General features: G+C 35.8%; 1 pseudogene; it reads right to left on the bottom strand.

Moving 5' to 3' along the window:
- Window positions 1–398: 398 nt before the first annotated feature.
- LOC136137540 (DNA endonuclease RBBP8-like) lies at window positions 399–21,977 on the bottom strand (annotated as a pseudogene).
- Window positions 21,978–23,157: the final 1,180 nt, after the last annotated feature.

Raw genomic sequence — 23,157 nt, 5'->3', positions numbered from 1 at the left:
ATTTTACTAGTTGTAGTTTGTAGGGGATAAAGAAAGTTTTTTTTTTCACTTTGCCATATTGCTGACATCCTGTCTTCTTTTAAATTGTTTTTTTTCATATTTTCAAAATGGTAATTAGGTATTACCAAATAAAGTAATAAACAGCTCTTAACTCAGAGTGCAAAATGAAAGAACCTTATTATTTTAAAGGTGCAAAAGCAAGAAAATACAACATAAACTTATCCACATTTTTAAGTAGTCATCTGTGTGTTAGGTAAATTCCATTTAAAAACATTTTCAATAGAAAAATGATTTGTAAATCAGTTTACAGAAGATCAAAAAAATCAATGTTTAATACCAACTTTAACTATAAATAACTAAAAAGAAAATTGTCCTCTCTTCTCTTTTTGCTTCAACATTTATGTCTTTTGCTCTTTGCCTTTGGGAGAAAATATTGCACTGTAAGGCTGCCATCTTTTGGGGTGAGGACAAGATTCAAGATCTTCTTTAATGTAACCTCTTTCCATGCAAGTCTGAGCGGAACGAAAACCAACTTCCCAGAAATTCTCCTGTGTGTTGGGTGGAATGTAGCAAAATCGGGGTCCAGCAGGAAGCCAACTTCTTTCCTCTTTCTTCTGCTGGAAAATCTGCATAATAAAATTTCACATTCTTTACATGTGTGTCCAAGCAATTTTCTTCTCTCTTCTTTTTTCCGAACCACCTCAATATGAGGAAAATTTTGTAAAGCTAGTTTCTCTTTCATCATCTTTAAAATATGGCTCAACAAATACTTTCTGTTTGACTTTATCTTGTTTATCACTACAAGTGTTTGATTTTTTTGTAGTAGCTGACAACACCTTCTCTTCATCTGCTACTTGGGGGAAGCTATCCACCAAACAGGATTCATATTTTTCATGTGTAGTCCGATCAAACATATCTTGCAAGCTATCATTCACTTTTCTTTCTCCATTTGGACTTTTTTCTCCCTTATGCTCTGCTTCTTCAGTTTTAAAAGCATAGTTTCACTAACCAGTGTACAGTCCATGTCCACTGTCTCTCCTCCAGCTAATCTTGACTGACTTCCATTCTTTATATCTATTACAGTAATATCCATTTTATACTGAGAAAGGTCTGCTCTTGGATCTATACTTCGCTGGATATTTTCAAAGAATACATCTTGGTTGTTTGTGGAGACTTTATTTTAGCAATTCTACATGGATTTAACAGAAGAACTGGTTCAAATTCACGTGCTTCAAAGATTGACCTGGTTTTCATTTTTATAGGCTCATGAGAACCAGCAGCCTTCATGTCATCAAAAAGATTCTCTGTCTCTAAACTTTCACGTGGATGCAGAGGGATTCTAAAGATAGGATTTTCTTCCTTTATTTGTAACAGTGTTTTATTATCTGGAGATTTACTCAAGGACTGGAAAAGAGACTCCTGTAAACAGGGCTCTTTTGGTTTAACCCACAGCTCCCACTCAAGGCCTTACAGCTTGAGAAAGAGCCCTTTGGAACAGGCTTCAAAACTTCATAGAGAGTCACTTGCCTAAATCTGAGTTTAGAGTTCTCACTTCCTTGGCTTTTCTCTTGACACTGAATAGCTGAAAATCGATCAGACAGATCCAGAGGTTTATCCATCACATAGTCTCCATTCATGAAAGAACAATTATCCAGTGCAAAAAGAAAAGCATTTTCTTTATCAAAGGAGGTTTGGGAGCAGCTTATTTCATCTTCACTTTCTTCCCCAATTTTCTTCCTTTTGGTTCTGCCTCCCAATGATTTCAGGGGTACTACATGCTTATCTTTATCAGTCACAATATCTTTAGTGTGATCAATACTATCCTTTTCACTTAGGGGTTCACTTGTATTTCTATTTATAAGCATCTGCTTATTAGAAGATGACTGGTTAGTGATCTTGTTCACTTCAGCTCCAAGATTATGATGTGTGAAAAGAGCACCATCTTCAGATTTTGATCTAGGTTTCTCTCATTTATAATTAGAAATGTTGCTGAAAGGCACTGTGTTCAGATTTTTGTTTTGTTTTCTTTTGGTTTTGGTTTTTTCCCCCAGTCTCTAAAAGAGAAGGGAAAAAAAAAACTTATATTCAAACCTAAACTGCTTTTTACATTAGAGGTAGCTCCAAGTACAGGAGACGATACCTGAGTGGTCAATTCTTCTTGAGGAGGAGTCTTTGAATTAGAATCTGAAAATGTTAAACTATCTTCACCATTTCTTGTAGATTCCTCAAAATGTCTTTTTTTTTTTTTTTTGGTGATCTCATTCCAGGTAGTGGTAGAGCTCATCACCAAGAGGGTTCCTAGGGCCTCAAGATTCAGATTCATCTTGAACACTAAGTCCAAGTGATTCAGAAATAACTGTAGCTAAATTATCATGAGAATAACTGCTTTTTCCATATGTTTTAGCCATTGGAGCTCGACTCTGATCACAAGTGTTGGTCACTAGAATTTCACTTTCATTAGGTTTATGTTGTGGATGAGTTGAAGACTTTGGTACTTTTTTCAATTCATGTGCACACACAGAATGCTCCAGTTTAGTATGTGTTTGTTCTACGTGTTGGACATGGAGGTTCTCCTTTCTTCGTAGCCAGTTAGCACCAGAAAATGAAAATGTTGTTATTGGTGAATCTGGAATAATACCTTCCTCAGATTTAAGATCAGTTGCTTGATGTAGTTGATCATTCTCAATTTTCTGCTGCAGCTATTCAGAAAACATTTTATTTTCTTCCTGTAGGTATTCTTTTCATTCATAAGCTCTGTGATAACTTTAAGATTCTGCTGTCGAATATTTTCAAACTCTTGTTGTTTCTTCTGCTTATGTTCTTCAGTTATTGCACAGCAATCACATAATCCTGCTCTTAATTGATCTTCTAAAACTTTAATGGTTTCATGAAAAACTTTCCGTTGCTCTCTCAGCTGTTGATTTTTGATGAAGAATTCTTCTAGTCTTTGTGCATCTAAAATTAATTCCTTTTTCAGTTTGGTTACTTTTACTTGTAAACCTTGTACTTCCTTATCATGATACTCCTTTAGTTTTGTCCAAAGATCCTTAAAGTCATTAGATACATCTGGGTTTCCACAACTGCTTCCTGAGACAGTTATCTTGCTTAATATGCTCCACACTTCTACTGCTTAATGTTTTCTGCCCTTTTCTGTTACATTATATACGTCTGAAGTTGTCTTTGGCCAGTTTAAATGCAGCTTGCAAGATTGTCTCGAGATTCTTAAAAGCCCCAGCACAGAAACAGACACACTCTGAGGCTGGGCAGAGAAGGCCGTTTGCTTTTCTCCTTGTTTGCCATTCGCTTTTCTCCTAGTTCCGTCACTAATCGGCCAAATTGCCAGTGGTCAAGTCTCCTCCTCAGAACAGTCCAGCCCGGGCTTTTCAGGGCTAGGGGAGGGCCCTAAACTGATTGCTGATAAACATTAACTTAAAAAGAACACCACAGTCAATCTGAGATTTTATTCTCATACAATAAATATGCCTTAGAGGATATTGGCAATACTAAAGCCTGTTTTGCTTTTGGTTTTATCTCCTCATTTTAATGACATATCATTAATGAAAAGCTTTTTCCTCCAAAATAATATATATATATTATACAATATATAATATATTTATATATATATATATATATATTACATATAAAATAATTTGCACTTTCCCTTCCCTTTCAGCATAACAGACTTATCTTCAGTATATGACAGGTAAGATTAGAAGAGTGGAAGAAACATAATGAGGAAAAGCAGAGTAAATAAGCTTGTGAGTACAAATTTGCAGCCAGTTTTTAATGAAGATTCTGTGTCTTTCTGTGGTGATTTATGACCATAAAACCCATAAATCCAGAAAGGTGTATTTTGCTACCATTTTAACCTTGTAGCCCTTCCTATGTCCAGATAAATACCAAAAGTATATAAAATATACAAAAGTATATATAATATACAAAAATATATGACATATCCCCTCCCCCCCCCAAAAAAAAATAAGAGACAGTAGCTTACTGCAGCGTGTCTCCTTTTCATTGATATTCAGTCTACATAGGCAAACGTTTGCTTAATCCTGGAGCATCTGAGTCTGCAGACTCTTCATGCTTGGGTGTAAAGGGATCCTGGAAAGCTTCTTCCCTAAAATGGAACCTATAAGTTCCTAAAACTTTTAAACAAAAAATATAACAATAAAAGCAAAAACATAATTTAAAAAACATATTCTGAGAAATATATTAATGTATTCATGTTAATAAAAATTTGTATTTTTAGAGACTTATATGAGTTTATTATACCAGAATTCCTGTACTGGATTTCTAGCTTCTTAATTTATGACCTTGACTTCATTACTTCGTTACATCATTCATCTGAACTAGATTTCTTTATTGTATAAAAAAGGAATACAAGCTCCCTTATAGGCTTACAGTGAGTGTTGAATGAGACAGAACAATTCCTAGCACATAGAAACTGTTCAATATGTATAGTTTGTTATTGACATTGTAATTACTAATAATAGTACTGGTAGCAGCTGTAGTAGAGTGGAAATAACAATTGTTATTTTGGTTACTTTTCAATTTTTGCTTGGTCATAGGGGTATCTGTCCAAAATTCTTCTTAGATAATTGCAAAATTCTCATATCATTTAGAATCAGCTGCCCACACTGTTTTAAAAAATCGAAGCAAAAAATAGTATTAACATTCATGAAAATAGATTTCAGTGAATTGATTCCTATTTGTTAGCTCAAAAAAGCATATTAGTATATAGTGACATTTTATGCTTGCCACAAATGGCATCCAGAAGACAGCTGTAATATTTGGATCTCCAAATGTGCCACATTGTAACTTCAAGGACTAAGCTAACTCTGAAAATTTTAAACAGACTCAGTTAGAGAAAAGCAATTATCTTGTTTTCAATTCAGGTTAATTTTGTTATGTATTTCTTTTTGATGGCAAAAAATATTGCAGTTCATAAGCAATATTTAAAACTTTGTTTAAAGTCTCTTGACTTAACATTCAAGATGCTGACAGTGGAGACAAAATATGTGTCACATAGAAATATTTTTGTGATTTTTTTTCGCAAAAGATTAAATCAGTTAAGTCCTATAAATTATAACAGTTTTTTTTAATAGTTTAATGTATATTGAAATCTATTATCAAAAAATGCATTTTAAGCAAACAAGTTATATGCCACATATGAATAGCAAATGAGAAAATACTCTGAGGACTAAAGTTTACTAAGAGTAACTTTTGTGTGGAATGTTTTGAGATATAAATAAGGAAATATAGTTTCCTATATATGATTGTAAAACTGAAAATATTTCTGCTATCATCATTTCCATCTTCATTAATTTACTTTATGAGCTTTATTTGATGTTCTGCTCTATTCTGAGCCTAAGAACTTATAGTGTGGAAAAATAATACATATTTTCTCCCTCACATACTGTTCTTGAGGTATTACTAATTCCCACACTTGTATTACATGAAAAAAGTGAGAGGCAAAGGAATGCCCTGTCCTCATTGTTGTAAAAGCAAGTAAAAATGGTTATTCTAGCTCCATATAATTAATGAAAAAAAAATAGATGCAAAGTTCTAAGAGAGCATAAAGCAATTCTTATTCAGACAGAGGTTGCATATTTAATTTTATTTTTTCATTTATAACATTCAAATATTTTAGTTTCATTGTAATAATTGTTTCCTATCTGTCAATGGACAATGATTTTTAATGGGATGATTATGCCATTACAATAAATACAGTAAACTGGAATGTTGAAATTATATTTTTAATGCTGTTTTTAAAAATTTATCTGACTATTAAGAGGAGGCTATGCTCGTATATACATATTAATAAGATAGAAAGGACAGATCCATTTATTAAATAAATCATATTTTTAAGAAAAGAGCCACTCATGAATGGAATGATTTAATCCACATGATTAGTAACTTTCTTTGATATTTTTAGAGAAATAGTATTCACTCACTTTTCATTTTTTTCCAACAAGTATTTATTGAATACTTCCTTGAGTTTGGCATTATTAGCAGTGCTTTTGGTGTAGCAATTAATAAAACAAACCTTGTTCATTCTCTCTATACCTGCTTGCATCCAATTCTCAATGAGATCCAAGACTCAACTCAGTTTAAGAACTGCTATCATAATAAAATATTTCTAACCAGTATTTTCCAAAATGAAATGAGAGGCAAAAAAAAAAAAAAAAAAAAAGATCAAATATTTGGGCAAAGTTCAATTATCCTACTATTTTTATATTGTTATAAAAATAGTTATATGTTATAGTTATATGTTATAAAAATAGCTTATATTGTTTATAGCTAAATTTGTTAATTTGGTGAAACAGCTAAATTAATATTTTATGGTTTAATTTGCTACTGAATGACTTTGACAGAAACATGATAAGTTTATCATTTAGTATGTAATTTTCATTATGCTTTTTTTTTTCTATCAAGAATTAATGTTTGCTTTGACAGAGAACTGGGAAAGGCAAAAAGGTGATAGCATTTGGAGAAATTAAGCGTGCCATCTGTTTGGATGAGGATGCAAATAATTACAAACATTGGGGGCTTCAACACTCCAGGCAAAACTGAATTCACATTTGTTTTCTTTTTGGAAAATAAGTTTCTATTTTTGCTTGTATTCCTTTGTAATTAGTTAACTTAGTAACAATTTTAAAGGAAATGAAATTATTCTGTATTAACAAAGGTAAATTTCTACAGTATATATACAAATCTGTTAAATATACCATTTTCCCTAAGATATCTGACAATTTCTGCACCTCTATCTGAAAAAAAAAAAAGTGCCAAAATGATAAACTGCCAAGTTGAGAGACTTAATTAAGGAAAATTTATACCAATTTAATTGCTTCTGATCTCATATTTTTATATTAATTAATTACCTCTGCTTTAGGCAAAATAAAGAGAACTCAAGTGAGCGGAAGAAGAATTAATCAAATTCCAGTAAAGTTACTTGCTTGTTACTCTTATAAAATATTTTTTGGGGAAGGGAATGAATCCTTGGGCTAGACTCAATTTTGAAAATAAGTTTCAAATTCTCATACGATTATTTTTTTTTCCACTTGAGAAAAGGTTTTTAATTCTCATTTCTTCATATCCTGACTCCATTTCCTCTCTTATTCCCAGATGTCATTATGCATTTGGTTTTTTTTTTTTCTTTTTTTTTACATCTTTATTGGAGTATAATTGCTTTACAATGTTGTGCCAGTTTCTGCTTTATAACACAGTAAATCAGTTAAACATATACGTGTTTCCATATCTCTTCCCTCTTGCATCTCCCTCTCTCCCACCTTCTCTATCACACCCTTCTAGGTGGTCACAAAGCAGAGAGCTGATCTCCCTGTGCTATGGGGCTGCTTCCCACTAACTATCTATTTTACGTTTGGTAGTGTATATATGTCCATGTCACTCTCTCACTTTCTCACAGCTTACCCTTCCCCCTCACCATATCCTCAAGTCCATTCTCTAGGACGTCTGTGTCTTTATTCCTGTTTTACCCCTAGGTTCTTCATGACATTTTTTTTTTCTTTCCTTAGATTCCATATATATGTGTTAGCATACAGTATTTGTCTTTCTCTTTCTGACTTACTTCACTCTGTATGACAGACTCTAGGTCCATCCACCTCACTACAAATAACTCAATTTTGTTTCTTTTTATGGCTGAGTAATGTTCCATTGTATATATGTGTCACATCTTCTTAATCCATTCATCCAATGATGGACACTTAGGTTGTTTCCATCTCTTGGCTACTGTAAGTAGAGCTGCAATGAACATTTTGGTAAATGACTGTTTTTGAATTATGGTTTTCTCAGGGTATATGCCCAGTAGTGGGATTACCTGGTCATATGGTAGTTCTATTTGTAGTTTTTTAAGGAACCTCCACACTGTTCCCCATAGTGGCTGTGTATCAATTTACATTCCCACAAGCTGTGCAAGAATGTTCCCGTTTCTCCACACCCTCTCCAGCATTTATGGTTTCTAGATATTTTGATGATGGCCATTCTGACTGGAGTGAGATGATATCTCATTATAATTTTGATTTGCATTTCTCTAATGATTAATGATGTTGAGCATTCTATCATGTGTTTGTTTGCAATCTGTATATCTTCTTTGGAGAAATGTCTATGTAGGTCTTCTGCCCATTTTTGGATTGGGTTCTTTGTTTTTTTCTTATTGAGTTGCATGAGATGCTTGAAATTTTGGAGACAAATCCTTTGTCAGTTGCTCCATTTCCAAATATTTTCTCCCATTCTGAGGGTTGTCTTTTGGTCTTGTTTATGGTTTCCTTTGCTGTGCAAAAGCCTTGACATTTCATTGGGTCCCATTTGTTTATTTTTGTTTTTATTTCCATTTCTCTAGGAAGTGGGTCACAAAGGATCTTGCTGTGATTTATGTCATGGAGTGTTCTGCCTATGTTTTCCTCTAAGAGTTTGAGAGTTTCTGGCCTTACATTTAGGTCTTTAATCCATTTTGAACTTATTTTTGTATACAGTGTTAGGGAGTGTTCTAGTCCCATAATTTTACATATACCTGTCCAGTTTTCCCAGCACCACTAATTGAAGAGGCTGTCCTTTCTCCACTGTACATTCCTGCCTCCTTTATCAAAGGTAAGGTGACCATATGTGCGTGGGTTTATCTCAGTGTTTTCTACCCTGTTCCATTGATCTATATTTCTGTTTTTGTGCAAGTACCATACTGTCTTGATTACTGTAGCTTTGTAGTATAGTCTGAAGTCAGGGAGCCTGATTCTTCCAGCTCCATTTTCCGTTCTCAAATTTTCTTTGGCTATTCGGGGTCTTTTGTGTTTCCACACAAATTGTGAAATTTTTTGTTCTAGTTCTGTGAAAAATGTCAGTGGTAGTTTCATAGGGATTGCATTGAATCCGTAGATTGCTTTGGGTAGTAGAGTCATTTTCACAATGTTGATTCTTCCAATCCAAGAACACAGTATATCTCTCCATCTATTTGTATCATCTTTAATTTATTTCATCAGTGTCTTATAATTTTCTGCATACAGGTCTTTTGTCTCCTTAGGTAGGTTTATTCCTAGATATTTTATTCTTTATGTTGCAATGGCAAATGGGAGTGTTTCCTTGATTTCACTTTCAGATTTTTCATCATTAATGTATAGGAATGCCAGAGATTTCTGTGCATTAATTTTGTATCCTGCTACTTTACCAAATTCATTGATTAGCTCTAGTAGTTTTCTAGTAGCATCTTTAGGATACTCTATGTATAATATCATGTCATCTGCAAACAGTGACAGCTTTACTTCTTCTTTTCCGATTTGGATTCCTTTTATTTCCTTTTTTTCTCTGATTGCTGTGGCTAAAACTTCCAAAACTATGTTGAATAAGAATGGTGAGAGTGAGCAACCTTGTCCTGTTCCTGATCTTAGTGGAAATGGTTTAAGTTTTTCACCATTGAGGACGACGTTGGCTGTAGGTTTGTCACATACAGCCTTTATTATGTTGAGGAAAGTTCCCTCTATGCCTACTTTCTGTAGAGGTTTTATCATAAATGGGTGTTGAATTTTGTCAAAAGCTTTCTCTGTATCTATTGAGATGATCATATGGTTTTTATCCTTCAATTTTTTAATATGGTGTGTCACGTTGATTGTTTTGCATATATTGAAGAATCCTTGCATTCCTGGAATAAACCCCACTTGATCATGGTGTATGATCTTTTTAGTGTGCTATTGAATTCTCTTTGGTAGTCTTTTGTTGAGATTTTTGCATCTATGTTCATCAGTGATATTGGCCTGTAGTTTTCTTTTTTTGTGATATCCTTGTCTGGTTTTGGTATCAGGGTGATAGTGGCCTCCTAGAATGACTTTGAGAGGGTTCATCCCTCTGCTATATTTTGGAAGAGTTTGAGAAAGATAGGTGTTAGCTCTTCTCTAAATGGATGATAGAATTCGCCTGTGAAGCCATCTCGTCCTGAGCTTTTGTTTGTTGGAAGATTTTTCATCACAGGTTTAATTTCAGTGCTTGTGATTGGTCTGTTCATATTTTCTATTTCTTCCTTGTTCAGTCTTGACAGGTTGTGCATTCCTAAGAATTTGTTCATTTCCTCCAGGTTGTCCATTTTATTGGCATAAAGTTGCTTGTAGTAATCTCTCATGATGTTTTGTATTTCTGCAATGTCAGTTGTTACTTTTCCTTTTTCATTTTGAATTCTATTGAATTGAATCTTCTCCCTTTTTCCCTTGATGAGTCTGGCTAATGGTTCATCAATTTTGTTTATCTTCTCAAAGAACCAGCTATTAGTTTTATGGATCTTTGCTATCATTTTGTTCATTTCTTTTTCATTTATTTCTGATCAGATCTTTATGATTTCTTTCCTTCTGCTAACTTTGGGTTTTTTTCTTCTTCTTTCTCTAATTGCTTTAGGTGCAAGGTTATGTTGTTTATTCAAGATGTTTCCTTTTCCTTAAGGTAGGATTGTTTGGCTATAAATTTCTCTCTTAGGACTGCTTTTGCTGCATCCGATAGGTTTTGGGTCGTCGTGTCTCCTTTGTCATTTGTTTCTAGGTATGTTTTGATTTTCTCTTTGATTTCTTCAGTGATCACTTCATTATTAAGTAGTGTATTCTTTAGCCTCCATGTGTTTGTATCTTTTACAGATCTTTTCCTGTAATTGATATCTAGTCTCATGGCGTTGTGGTCAGAAAAGATACTTGATACAATTTCAATTTTCTTAAATTTACCAAGGCTTGATTTGTGACCCAAGGTATGATCTATCTTGGAGAATGGTCCATGAGCACTTGAGAAAAATGTGTATTCTGTTTTTTTTTTTGGATGGAATGTCCTATATATATAAATTAAGTCCATCTTGTTTAATGTATCATATAAAGCGTGTATTTCCTCATTTATTTTCATTTTGGATGCTCTGTCCTTTGGTCGAAGTGGGGTGTTAAAGTCTGCTACTATGAATGTGTTACCGTCGATTTCCCCTTTTATGGCTGTTAGTATTTGCCTTATGTATTGAAGTGCTCCTATGTTGGGTGCATAAATATTTACAATTTTTATATCTTCTTCCTGGATGAATCCCTTAATCATTATGTAGTGTCCTTCTTTTTCTCTTCTAATAGTCTTTATTTTAAAGTCTATTTTGTCTGATATGAGAATTGTTACTACAACTTTCTTTTGGTTTCCATTTGCATGGAATATATTTTTCCATCCCCTCACTTTCAGTCTGTATGTGTCTCTAGGTCTGAAGTGGGTCTCTTGTAGACAGCATTTATATGGGTCTTGTTTTTGTTTCCTTTCAGCCAGTCTGTGTCTTTCAGTGGGGACATTTAATCCATTTACATTTAAGGTAATTATCAATATGCATGTTCCTATGCCCATTTTCCTAATTGTTTTGGGCTTGTAATTGTAGGTTTTTTCCTTCTCTTGTGTTTCTTGCCTAAAGAAGATCCTTTAGCATTTGTTGTAAAGCTGGCTTGGTGGTGTCGAACTCTCTCAGCTTTTGCTTGCCTGTAAAGCTTTTAATTTCTCCATCAAATCTGAGTGAGATCCTTCCTCAGCAGAATAATCTTGGCTGTAGGTGTTTCTCCTTCATAACTTTAAATATATCCTGCCAGTGACTTGTAGCTTGCAGAGTTTCTGCTGAAAGATCAGCAGTTAACCTTATGGGGATTCCCTTGTTTGTTATTTTTCCCTTGCTGCTTTTAATATGTTTTCTTTGTATTTAATTTTTGACAGTTTGATTAATATGTGTCTTGGAATGTTTCTCCTTGGATTTTTCCTGTATGGGACTCTATGTGCTTCCTGGACTTGATCAACTCTTTCCTTTCCCATATTAGGGAAGTTTTCAACTGTAATCTCTTCAAATATTTTCTCAGTCCCTTTCTTTTTCTCTTCTTCTTCTGGAACCCCTATAATTCAAATGTTGGTTTGTTTAATGTTGTCTCAGAAGTCTCTGAGACTGTCCTCAGTTCTTTTCATTTTTTTTTTTCTTCATTCTGCTCTGCAGTAGTTATTTCCACTATTTTATCTTCCAGGTCACTTATGCGTTCTTCTGCCTCAGTTATTCAGCTATTGATCCATTCTAGAGTATTTTTAATTTTATTTATTGTGTTGTCCATCATAACTTGTTTCATCTTTAGTTCTTCTAGGTCCTTGTTAAATGTTTCTTGCATTTTCTCTATTCTATTTGCAAAATTTTGGGTCATCTTTACTATCATTATTCTGATTTTTTTTTCAGGTAGACTGCCTATTTCCTCTTCATTTGTTAGGTCTGGTGGGTTTTTATCTTGCTCCTTCATCTGCTGTGGGTTTTTCTGTCTTCTCATTTGGCTTATCTTTCTGTGTTTGGGGTCTCCTTTTTACAGGCTGCAGGTTCGTAGTTCCCACTCTTTTTGGTGTCATTCCCCAGTGGCTAAAGTTGGTTCAGTGGGTTGAGTAGGCTTCCTGGTGGAGGGGACTAGTTCCTGTGTTCTGGTGGATGAGGCTGGATCTTGTCTTTCTGGTGGACAGTTCCACATCTGCTGGTGTGTTTGCTGGTGTCTGTGGACTTATTATGATTTTAGGCAGCCTCTCAGCTAATGGGTGGGGTTGTGTTCCTGTCTTGCTAGTTGTTTGGCATACGGTGACCAGCACTGTAGCTTGCTGGTCATTGAGTGTAGCTGGGTGTTGGTATTGAGATGGAGATCTCTGGGATATTTTTGCCATTTGATATTACATGGAGTTGGGAGGTCTCTTGTGGACCAGTGTCCTGAATTTGGCTCTCCCACCTCAGAGGCACAGCACTGACTCCTGGCTGCAGCACCAAGAGCCTTTTATCCACATGGCTCAGAACAAAGGGGAGAAAAAATAGAAAGAAAGAAAGAAAGAAAGAAAGAAAGAAAGAAAGAAAGAAAGAGGATAAAATAAAATAAAGTTATTGAAATAAAAAACTATATAAGAAAAAAATGTTTTAAAAAAGTTAAAAAAAGACAGATAGAACCCTAGGAGAAATGGTGAAATCAAAGCTATACACACAAAATCTCACACATACACACTCACAAAAAGAGGAAAAGGGGAAAAAATAATAAATCTTCCTCTCAAAGTCCACCTCCTCAATTTGGGATGATTCATTGTCTATTCAGGTATTCCATAGATGCAGGGTACATCAAGTTGATTGTGTAGATTTAATCTTCTGCTCCTGAGGCTGCTGGGAGAGATTTCCCTTTCTCTTCTTTGTTCGCACAGCTCCCGGGGTTCAGCTTTGGACTTGGTCCCACCTCTGCTTGTAAGTCACCAGAGGGTATCTGTTCTTTGCTCAGACTGGACGGGGTAAAGGAACCGCTGATTCAGGGGTTCTGGCTCACTCAGGCTGGGGAGAGGGAGGGGCACTATGCGGTACGAGCCTGTGGTGGCAGAGGCTGGCGTGACATTGCACCCACCTGAGGTATGCCATGCATTCTCCTGGGGAAATTGTCCCTGGATCCCGGACCCTGGCAGTGGTGGGCTGCACAGGCTCCCCAGAAGGGAGGTGTGGGTAGTGACCTGTGCTCACACACAGGCTTCTTGGTGGCAGCAGCAGCAGCCTTAGCCTCTCATGCCCGTCTCTGGGGTCTGCGCTGTTAGCCGTGGCTCATGCCCGTCTCTGGAACTCCTTTAAACAGCGCTCTTAATTCCCTTTCCTCGCGCACCAGGAAGCAAAGAAGGAAGAAAAAGTCTCTTGCCTCTTCAGCAGGTCCAGACTTTTCCACAGACTCCCTCCCGGTTAGCCGTGGCACAGACAGAAACCCGAGCCTCAGCTTCCAGCCCTGCCTGCCCCAGCAGGTGAGTAGACAAGCTTCTCGGGCTGGTGAGTCCTGGTTGGCACCGATCCTCTGTGCGGGAATCTCTCTGCTTTGCCCTCTGCACACTTGTTGCTGTGCTCTCCTCCGCAGCTCTGAAGCTTTCCCTCTCTGCCACCCACAGTCTCTGCCCATGAAGGGACTTTCTAGTGTGTGGAAACCTTTCCTCCTTCAGGGCTCCCTCCCACTGGTGCAGGTCCTGTCCCTATTCTTTTGTCTCTGTTTATTCTTTTTTCTTTTGCCCTACCCAGGTATGTGGGGAGTTTTTTGTCTTTTGGGAGGTCTGAGGTCTTCTGCCAGCATTCAGTGGGTGTTCTGTAGGAGTTGTTCCACGTGTAGATGTATTTCTGATATATCTGTGGGGAGGAAGGTGATCTTTGCATCTTACTCTTCCGCCATCTTCCTTGACCACCCATACCGTTCTTTACTCAATTTTTATCAGTGATCAAGTTGAAATCATTTTTAAAGAGTTGTTGGTAAGGGGCCAAATTGTCATTTTTTTTGGTTATAAGAAAGAAACTTACAGGAAAATCTTCACAAAGGTTTTAGTTAGGGCTCTAATCTATTTTCTACCCAAGTTGATCATTGTGGACTTAATTATTTTTTCACTTCTCTTCCTGATGAAGTGATGATGTAATCAGAAAGAAAACCAACGTAATTAATGCACATTATTGATAATTAACTCCAGGTATTCATATGGTTATTTTATATGTTTTAATATCATCTAACAATTTATATCTAACATAATTTCCTAGGTGAGATGAGTGAAATTATGACATGGACTGTCCATAATTGATTACATAGTTCATATGAAAATAAGGTAGCATTGTCTGTAAATCCAATAATGTTAGAGAGGACCATCAACCAGGAGCAGCTTAACATAAGAAGAAATGTAAAACTAAAATGAAGATCTCCTTTTATTGATAACAAATGACCTACTAACTGAATTTATGATCTCAGAAGATTTTTCTCAAAAAAAAAATAAATAAATAAAGTTGAATTGACTTGTTTAATCAACAATCCCAAAGAATTACATATTGCTGTCTGTGAAGCAGATGGTTTTCCTGCTGCCTGTCCTGCTGCTTCTGCCTGCCACCTTTCTCTCTAGCAGCTGTGATTACTAGAAAAAAAAAATCTTTATTGCTTACATGATGTGTCTATAACTGCAGTCATTCTTTTAAAAAGTTACTTTTGGATCCTCTAAAAAAGTGAGAAATGTGAATAAATTTAATGGTAAGCACACCCATAAAGTTTCCAACATTTCCACAGATAATTCTAAAACTTGGGTAACAGATCAAATAACTTCTTCATTATTACTTTAACCTTACTCCTCTCACTTCTCTCCTGCTTTCCAAAATGTCCCTAACACAGGGGTATTTAGCAATACTCTATGTTGTTGTCTTATTAAACTTTTTTTAAGTGAAGTATTATTTAGGGAGTTAATACAACAAAATAAGGAAGGTCATGAGTAGTTAGATGGCTATAAATGTTCCTATAGATACTTATTTTGATGATACATTGATGATTCATTCCAGGTACACTCAAACCAGTTCATTAGATTTTCTGTCTGGTATATTATTAAATAAATCAAGTACTTGTTGATTAGGAGAATAAGACATTTGATATTTCTTTTTTGTCATTGAAAAATATTCTAATCTGAAAATATTGAATTCAGACTCTATAATATCTCAATCAACTTAGATTTAAATAAAAGCCACGTATATTTGACTTCTTAGCATTTTTTTCCTTAGACCTATAACCAGCTTTTTGATTACAAAATTTCCCCGCAAGCTATATAGCTATCTTAACTTTGTTCTCCAAAATTTGCCACAAGAGTCATATTAAAACAATTAAGGTAATACTTGTTTTGACCTGAAATACTAATGATTTTTATCTTATAAAATAATGTACAAATTATGAATGGCTTTAGAATAAATTCAGTGTTGAACAAGGCAGAATTTACTAATGAATCTACATATATATATGGAATATATATATATATAAATATATATATATATTCCATATCAAAGATGAAAAGAAAGAGGTAAGCCTCCTAGCAACTGAATTGCAAAAGAAATTTAAAGCTGTAACAATGAACAAGCTATTATCTTGGCTTGTACCTACAGCCTCATTAATGCTTTCTCATCAATGAGGGAAGGACAAATATTGCACTAATAAGCTAACAAAGGCAACTGTTTCAGGACCTACAAGCTACCAGAAATAACCAATGGTGAAGGCTCTTAGAGAGACAGCCATAAACCAGTAGTAAGTAAAATAATCTTGGAAGAATACTCTCAGTTAGATATTAGACATAGAAAATAAAAACATCAGTTAAGACAAATGAAGATCCTGTGAAGGAAAGAAATGAGAAAGATGAGAAAAATAATTTTAAAAGGTAATTGTTGGGGCTTCCCTGGTGGCGCAGTGGTTGGGAGTCCACCTGCCGATGCAGGGGACACACATTCGTGTCCCGGTCCAGGAAGATCCCACATGCCGTGGAGTGGCTGGGCCCGTGAGCCATGGCTGCTGAGCCTGCGCATCTGGAGCCTATGCTCCACAATGGGTGAGGCCACAACAGTGAGAGGTCCACGTACCACACACACACAAAAAAATGTGAAGAATATTATAGAATTGAAGAGATATTCAGATTGATAAGAAATAGCAAACATGGCCAAAAGAGATATTTTAAATGCTGCATATTAGAAAGGAAACAATGAAAACATATCTATCCACAGGGAAATGATATAAAGCAGATTTTCCTATGAAATAATAGGAAATAGACTGAAAAGAGATTTCCAATCAGTAACAATAGATGACAGTGTCAAAGCATAAAAAGAAGTATGTGTAAATCTGGAATATTTTCCTAGCTGACTGTATTGAAGACGCTTACTGAAAAACTATGATAATAAGGAAAATTTAATAAATGACAAAATTAAACTAGCAAAAAGAAATAGGATACAAGATGTGAAGATGAACATAGTAATCGGCAAATTTATGTAGATAAAATTGTGATTAATATGAAAACTTGAATGGGTAGAAAATAAGATTTAACTAAAAGACTAGGTCTCAAGTTTGTGAACAAGAAGAGAGGAAGGTCCAAAGGAAAGTCAAAATGTTCTAAATTTCTAGTTAAATTCAGAGGTAACAAATAAATGTAGACTATGGTAAGAAAACATTATGTGAGATATGTATAGCAAGAAATATAAATAGTTCAGGAATACTAATACATTATAATTAATTCACAAATTAACAGAGAGATAAAAAGAGTGAAGAAAAGACACAAAACAGAGAAGAAGAAACATATTGGATTATTTGGAATGCCTTCTAAAGAGAAAATATTAAATAATATAGAAAAAATAAATGTAAATATTCAGTAAATACAATTCAAAACAAAAAGTGGATTAAACCCACAAAAATGGGTAAAAAAATTAACTTTATGCACTTTTCAAAATATATTTCTGAAATATGATTATAATGGAGTTTGAAAATCAAGGTATAGAAAAAAAACTTAAATGGAAAAAAAACAACAAAAATCAAGTTGGTGTTGCAATAATATTGGCAAATATAATGTTTAAGCGGTACTCCAACAAATAGATAAAAACCATGAAATATTATGCACGAGGCAAAATTAGCTTAATAATTTCACAATTGGATTTGAAAATATTTATCAAGACATTTTAATAAACAAAGAATTAATAATAATGATAATTAACATATTTTGAATTCTTACTATGTATGACTACAATATCACTTGCCATTCCTTATTTAATTGAATCCTCTGAATGGTCCTTTGGATAGGGAAATATATTCTCATTTTAAAGATGATATAACTAACTAACAGAGAGATTTTTTAGTTTGAATAGAATAAAACAGCAAATAATTATATGGAATAGTTGAATTCTAAAGCCACTGCTTTTACTCATTAAAATAAAGGTACCTTTTTTAGCAACTCAAGGAAAAATTATGAAAGACATATCCAGAATTCCAATATATAATATTTTAAAATAAATATTTTGTGCTTAGAAAAACATCAGCTCAAGTGTATATAGAAAAACTTGAATGCACACCAAACGTGGAAAAAATTCACTTTCTCTGATGAAAATGAAGTAATATGAAAATAGTTATAAAAATCCATGACCTGGAGCAAAAGAAAATCCAACAAACAAAAAACACATATAGGGTTTCCCTGGTGGTTCAGTGGTAAGAATCTGCCTGCCAATGCAAGGGACACAGGTCCGCATCCTAGTCCACATGCCACAGAGCAACTAAGCCCATGAACCACAGCTACTGAGCCCGCATGCTACAACTACTGAAGCCCACGTGCCTAGAGCCCATGTCCACAGCAAGAGAAGCCACCACAATGAGAAGCCCATGAACCACAAGTAGGAGTAGCCCCCATTCATGGGAACTAGAGAAAGGCTGTGTGCAGCAATGAAGACCCAACGCAGCCAAAAATAAAAATAAATAAAATAAATAAATTTTTAAGAAGACACATATATATTTGTACATCAAATTACAGAAAATAATATAAGTTAAGTAATATTTAAGAGCATGTAATATTAAAATTGAAAGAAAATGAGAATACCATATAGACATAAAATCTTGTGCATTCTTAGAGGAAAATTTATATGCTAGATACTTATATTTAAAAAATAAAGAGATTTAATGAGTTAAACATTGAAATTCCACAGCTGAAAAAAATTCGAATAAGACCAAGGACTGAGGAAGAAAAGAAAAAAAATTTTAAAGCAGAAATTACTGAAATTAAAAAAAAAAAGAAACTATAAAAGTGATTAATAAAACAATTGTTTAGAGACATTAGATTGTTCTGTAAAATATTACATATTCTGGATTTGTCCGACTGATTCTTCATAGTATTTTTAAACTTATTGTTCTATTTCTTACACTTTCTGTGTCAATCAGGGTTCTATGAGAGGAGAACCAGTTGGAGAGAGAGAGAGACATTTCCTCAGTTTTGTTCTTAAGGCCTTTCAACAGATTGGACTGAGGGTCATCCACAATATCAAGCATAATATTATTCACTTAAAGTTCAGTGATTGTAGATATTAACCATAATTACAATACACCTTCACAGTAACACTTAGAGTTTAATTGAATTACTGGGAGCTACAGTTTAGTTACATTGACAACTGAAACAAAGTATCACGGTTTACATTTGCTTTTTCAACCTGGCATTTATACACATTTCTTAAAACTGTACTTAATCCCCAAATGAAAACTATGACAGTCATACTTGTGCATAAAATGATACCACAATCCTGTTTATAACTAACAGCACACAAATCCTTTACCTAGGAAAGGATGTTATCAAACATAACTTGAGTCTCTTCTCCTGGCAAAGCTGATTTATTGACACCAGGTTGTGGTGAAGGAAAGTACAGTGGATTTTGCAGGTGCCAAGCAAGGAGTACAGGCAGCTCATGCTCAAAAGGCTTGAACTCCCTGAAGGTTTTCAGGGAAAGGTTTTTAAAGGCAAACTTTGGGCTGATGCCTGCAGTGTGTGTGACTTTCTTCTGATTGGTTGGTGGTGAGGTAACAAGGTGATAATCTAGGAATCTAGTGCTCAACCTGAAGCTACCATCCTCCACCTGGGCGGGGGCCTTAGTTCCTATAGAAGAACCCAGAGATATATGTCAGATTGTTATGTACATCCCTGAGGAGAAATTAGGAATCTGAATTATCACTGCACTATTGTTTCGTGACTGATCCTCCTTTGTTTCTGCATTCCCTCACTTCCCAAATTAGTAACTGAATCTGCCCTTTGGAACTCAAGGAAGGTCTAGGAGATATTTTTCCTACAAATAAGAAAGGCTTTTGTACCTGGAGGGCCCCACAGGGTCCTGCTTGGGCTCAGATGCAAAATCCTTGGTTACTGTTCACTCTTCTCCTTGATACCTTGTGACTTAATATTGTAACATAAAGTTAACTTTGATGAATACATCTTATATTAGATGAAAAAGGGATAAGAGAAGGAAGAAAACAAAAAATATTTGCTCTAATCTATACATACTTTCATATATATACATACATGCAAATTCATTCAAAACAAAAAGGAGTAAAATACTTACAATAATTGAGTTATTTATTTCTGAAACTGGTCACATGGTTGTAGCTGGTGTTTATAACTACCTTCCTCCACTACTCACTCCATATTCCCATCACCCTCTGTAAACCTCAGATGTTATGGTTCTTTGTCTGGTAGGGTCATTCAAACGTTAATTCCTGAAAGGTCTGAGCTGTTAGTCATCCTGCTAAATCAGGTTATAGTTTTCCAATGACATTAATTACAGGTCATGGTAGTATAAAAAGACACCTTAAGACACCTCTTATATTCCAGACTTAATCTCCTTTACCTCTATTGTGTAGTGGTAGCTTAATTTTCCTTGGTAATCAAGATCATTCACCCCAGCCAGTACACTAATTCCCTTGTTTTCCTGCAAATTTAGAAGGACCACTAGCCCAAAGTAGGCAGATGACAGTTTTAATTCAGTTCAACAGAATCTTTGTTGTATTTTCTGGTGGAAGCATTCTTCCCTTTGGAAGAAAAACCTTTAGATCAGCAGAGAATAGGTTCCAGGGACAAGATGCAAAATTTTGCTGATAGGTGACTAGGGGTAAGAGTGAATAATGCTGCTACAATTTCCCTCGTTGATTCCTGTACTGGTAAATCCTCATGTTGGGAGAAATAACACCTTACATTAGAAGCTGATTTATAGCACAAACAACCTCCTAGAGAACATTGTCCAGCACTACAAGGTATTGCCATCTAGTGGCAACTGTAACTGAGTCTTCAAAAGGCCATTCCACCATTCTCTCAAGCCAACAGTTTCAGTATGTGGGGAATATGATAAGGCCAGTTAATTCCAGGTTAGTTTCTCAATCAGAAGCAATGCTGTGTGGAATACCGTGATGTTTGATAAGGAATTATGTAAAACCAGAGACAGCAGATTTGGCTGAAAGGAAGGTAAATCTATATCCAGAGTAAGCATCTATTGAAGTAAGAACAAAGCACTCATCCTTTCATTATGGAAGTGGTGCAGTGGAATCATCCTACCACCAGGTAGCTGACTGATCATCTCAAGGTATGTTTCCATATTAGGGAATCAATGTTGGTTTTGGCTGCTGGTAGACTAAGCACTCAGCAGTGGCTATAGCCAGGTCAGCCTTGGTAAGTGGAAGTCCATGTTGCTGACCCCATGCATGACCTCCATCCTTGCCACCACGGCCATTTTATACATGAGTTCTCTGGTCAATGACAGGAATGACTGAAGAAAGAAGCTGACCTCTCAGAATGAGTCATTCTACTAACTTGATTATTAAAATCTCCCTTTGCTGAGGTCACCCTTTAATGAGCATTCATATGGCACACATGTATCTTCATGATACCTTTTTGGAAATAGTTATTTGCAAATGTAATGAAATTAAGATGAGGTTGCATTGGATTAGAGTGGGCCCTATAAGTATTTTTCTTATAAGAAGAGAAAACAGAGACACAGGGAAAAGAAAGACATGTCATGATGAAAGAGAATATTAGGGTTATTACGCATCTGCAAAAAAGGAAACCCAAGATTTGCCAGCAACCACTAGAAGCTAGGAAGAGGAAAGGAGGGATCCTCCTCTGCAGCCTTCAGAGAGAGCATGGCCTTACCGACACCTTGATTTTAGACTTCTATCCTCTAGAGCTATGAGAAAATAAAGTTCTGGTGTTTTAAGTCACCTAGTTTGTGATAATTTGTTACAGTAGCCCTAGGAGACTAATACAGATAGAATTTTATATAAATAACTTTCATCATTTGATTCTTTTCTTAAAGTATAATTTATATGTACAATCAATAAACCTGATACAGAACAGGGAACCGGGACTGACCAGGAGTGGATGTTAAGTGACTGGGAATGGACCAACAAGAAAGTGAAGGGGAGCGAAGGGGAAGTGGGGGGTCCACCATGCAAACTGCCATTCTTCACAGCCCCTCCTGGGGAGAAGGATGTGCCCATGTCTCCCTAGCCTGCCTGACATTAGTTTGCTCTGGTCCCAAAGACAAGATAGTCCCCTGACTAGGCCCCCTACCTGACCCACTCAAGTTCAGTCCATATCCAGGTCTTCAGGGGTGAGGGTAAACGTCCTCCAAAAACCTGAGCCCCCAAACTGGGGGGTCCCCCCATGTCTGGCCCATTGTGTTCCCTGCCACCCTTTCTGGGTTCTTGGACAGATTGGGGAGCTCCTCCTTGGCTTAAGGGAGTATCACCCAAATATTACTCTCTTTGTAGGAAAGGTCCTTGGTCCCTGGGGGGTGGGTAGAGTCCCAACACAAGATGCCTATATGCAGGAGGTAACTGAGACAGTGAACTGTGCCTTTATTCTGAGGTGGAACAGCAATGGACTGCCTCCTTTGTTACTGCTCCACCCTCCACTTTGGGTGAGATAGGAAACATGCAGCCACCCTTCCTCCTCCTTTCCACGCTCTCAGGGTGCAATGTCCTCCTTCTCTAAAGTCCCTCTCCTCTCTTCAAAACTCTTTTCCCCACCAAAGTTCCTAAAGGCCAGGCAAGGCTAACCCTTACCCCTGCCCACTTCTGCAGGAGATGGAGCTTATATTGCAGGCATAATAACTGTGGAGACTTCACCTCTTTCTTCTCACAATCATTTATTGGGAAGCTGTGTACGTTTGGCAGTGAGGGATAAAGGTACTTGGAAGAACCTGCTAACCACCTCCCACCTAGACCTCTTCTCACCAGACCAGTCTTCAAAGCACCATGGGAAAAGTGCTGGGGGCAGAGAAAGACAAAGGACCCTTCTTGAAGAGAGTTCTAGAGAGGGGCAAAGGAGCTCCTAGCCCAGTAGTGGCCCAAAAGGCAGGGAAGGTGGAGGATTGGGGATTCTTTAGTTATCTTGAAATGCAGTTTGCAATATGATTCAAATTATTTATTCTTTACTTTTATTTTTCAATGTACAATAGCAATGTGTTGGTTCCATAACAGCTTCCAATGCTGTGCAATTAAGTAGTAATAGAGAAATAAGTAGTTAGATAGATGACAGCTAGTTAGCTAGATATCATATATGTTTGTGTGTGTATAAGAAAAATTAAAATTCCAGCTATTCTTCTTGATGATTAAATATTCTCACCTTTGGGCAGAGACAGATCTTTCAAGATAGCTCTTATGTCCTTTTGATATATTCCCAGGAAGGTTCAATAATGTCCCTACTCTTGGGCAAAATAAGATGCCTGGGATTTCCTTGTATATTTTGTTTGTTGGTTTTACCCCTGACTTAGAATAATCTATTTTTATAACTGTCTTTTTCATTTTAGTAGGAAATAGATTTTAAATATCACAATTTTGATGT

This window comes from Phocoena phocoena, chromosome 18 (genome assembly GCF_963924675.1).
Source record: "Phocoena phocoena chromosome 18, mPhoPho1.1, whole genome shotgun sequence".
NCBI lineage: Eukaryota > Metazoa > Chordata > Mammalia > Artiodactyla > Phocoenidae > Phocoena > Phocoena phocoena.
The sequence above is the reverse complement of the archived record's forward strand: the minus strand, read 5'-3'. Positions and strand labels throughout refer to the sequence as shown.